This window comes from Opisthorchis viverrini, assembly GCF_000715545.1.
Source record: "Opisthorchis viverrini unplaced genomic scaffold opera_v5_245, whole genome shotgun sequence".
In the NCBI taxonomy this organism is placed as follows: domain Eukaryota; kingdom Metazoa; phylum Platyhelminthes; class Trematoda; order Opisthorchiida; family Opisthorchiidae; genus Opisthorchis; species Opisthorchis viverrini.
Window position 1 is genome coordinate 639,897 of NW_008751904.1, and position 2,558 is coordinate 642,454.

The following is a 2,558-nucleotide window of genomic DNA, read 5'->3' on the forward strand; positions in this document are numbered from 1 at the left end:
AACGACCGGCTTTGTCCTTCTTGGGAATGATCTAGTGGGCGAAATCCCCAAATTTCCGTCAATTTTGTGCTATACCTGAACCCGATCTGTGATAGGTTTGCGAACTACACCCTTAAATGTCCTCAAGACATAAGGTCGACAGAAACTCAGTGGGCGTACCTATCTGATGAACCCCAAGCTGGGCGAAATAGATGACCGAGTTCTAACACGTGAGCTGATCATTCCAAAAAACCGCCCGAGGGTTGAGGAACGTATTGCCCATTGGCGAGAAAGCTAGCAGGCATACGTATTGCAGGCTACTTGCGCCCTATACCTGTTATTTTTCCAGCCATCAGGCAGAGTGTAAGGGCAGTCTCCTAAATCCATTTAACGGGTTGGTTTTAGTTCGCAGACTGTGAGTCTGTGACCCAGTTTGAAGTCCGAATGCAAACCACCAAACTGATAGTTAATCAGCTAATGTCTTTCCGAAAAGTGCAGTTAGCTTGCCGAAGTGAAGTGCGAGAGTGCCAGACCACACTGAGTAACAGTCGTTTAGGGGTCGGAACTTATGAGACCCGAACTAATCAAGGATGAGAGGGCTTTGAAGTTTTTGGCTCCCACTCAGTAGTTTGGCAGAGGGATGCTTGAACTGTCTGACCTGGCGACAGAGACTAACCAGTTCATTATTATGGTAAGGAATGGCGGACAACTTTCAAGTTAGTAATTAGATGTTCTCAACACAAGCTGTTGGATAGCAAAGACACACTTGGCCCACCTTTTGTAGCAGGCCTGACTTGTAATTGTGGGCCAGACATNAGGTTTGCATATCAAATTGGTTGGTTAGATCGTGTGACTAAAAATGATTTCCACAACGTTGTTTCTGATGGTAAGGGGAGTAGATTCAGTAATTTCTGTGGAGGTTTTGTCCTGCAACTGAAGCCAATTTGAAAAGCCCAGAACCACTTTACAGCCGTCCCGGCCCTAATGGGAATCATCAGCAGTGCGCATCTCACGAAACTCCGGCAAGTCTCAAACCCACGACCTCCTGGTCAGAAGTATGAACACTCAACCGTTCGCCCATCAGCGGCTGATCAGCAGGGTGATTAACTCGCCTTTAGATAGGATATAGCGCCGCTCATCCTTTACTCACGGGATCCACATCACGCGGTCACTCTCAAGCAACGACTTCTCAGATGGAGATTTTACTCATCGGGTGAGGTTTATTCTCCCTCTGAGCTACTTACAGATTGGTGGTCATTTTATTGAATATTTCTGCACTGCTAACTCTGAGTTGTGGTTACACGCTCGCCTCACATGTCAGATGACCGGGGTTCAAATCCCGGCACAGCCACCGGATATGCACTGCTGATCAGCTCTAATAGGAGCAAAACTCGAGTCCAGTGCTTCCCTTTGGTGTGGAATCACCGGACTAACTACGCCACAACAGGAGGATGGCCGATCAAAGGAGAGTGATGTGACTACGAAGAAAATACCTATCTATCAAAACCCCAAAATTGCAACTCTGATATAATTTCTTTCAGGCGACAAATCCGTTGTCAGGATCTTGTCAGGTGTGGATCTCTCCGTCTCTCACTGATGCTTCTTTAAGATTCCATCGGGCAATTGAAGTCAGCATATGCCAGAAAGTGAAAAACGCTGTATAGCTGTTCTATACCTATTAGAAAGCATCATCAGTATGCATCTAACCAATGGCTGAAAGCGTCTGAACCTGAAGAAGTGTCTGATGTGTCTAACTGGCAATGAGGTTTACTACCATTTAGACAAATTATTGCGTTCCGGATGCTCCAATCATGGTCACGTATTGATTGACTCCACAAGAACGACACCTCTGTGAAGTAATTCCCAACTATTTATTGTAGAACACCTGCATCTGAGGAAAAAACTGTCGATAAAACTTTTGTAATTCTTTACTACTATCATAATGAGCACATTGTTTAAGGAACTGTGATCCGGTAGCTACGGTTATCAAAAGTGTCCTGCCTTAACTTGTTATGTAATATAACAGATATCAATGTGCAAACGGACGAGAAAACAACACCGCTACATTTTGCCGCGCGATATCGGCGGTCAACTGACAAGCCGGTGGTAGGTTATGTTGAGTTTCTTTGTCCATCTGTTGTCCATCTGTATAATCTCTACGAAACATAATGTGAGAGTCTTCAGTATCCGTATATCGAAGATCTTCATCGGAAATTATCCCTGAATCATCGTGTATGGATTGGTTCCCGCAATTCAAAATGACCACAAAAATGCCTTGTGTCATCAGCGAAAATTTCCGTCTAACAATCGGACAGAATTCCATGTGACAGTGACGTGGACGGCGCACACTCGTGGAGCGCGGATGAGTTACATTGTTGGCTTAAAATAAAGATAATCGTCCAACTGTAACAACTCCTCGGTGCCTAGCTCCCATGCCACCCAAAGGAAGCACGAGGTCTTGGAGACTGCCAGGTCTCCCCAGCCTAGACAGGGGAAGTCGAGAAGCAGAGATCGGGTTCGAACCGCGAACCTTCCGGTCAGCAAAGTCGCGCTCTAACCACTGAGCTATTTTGCTTATC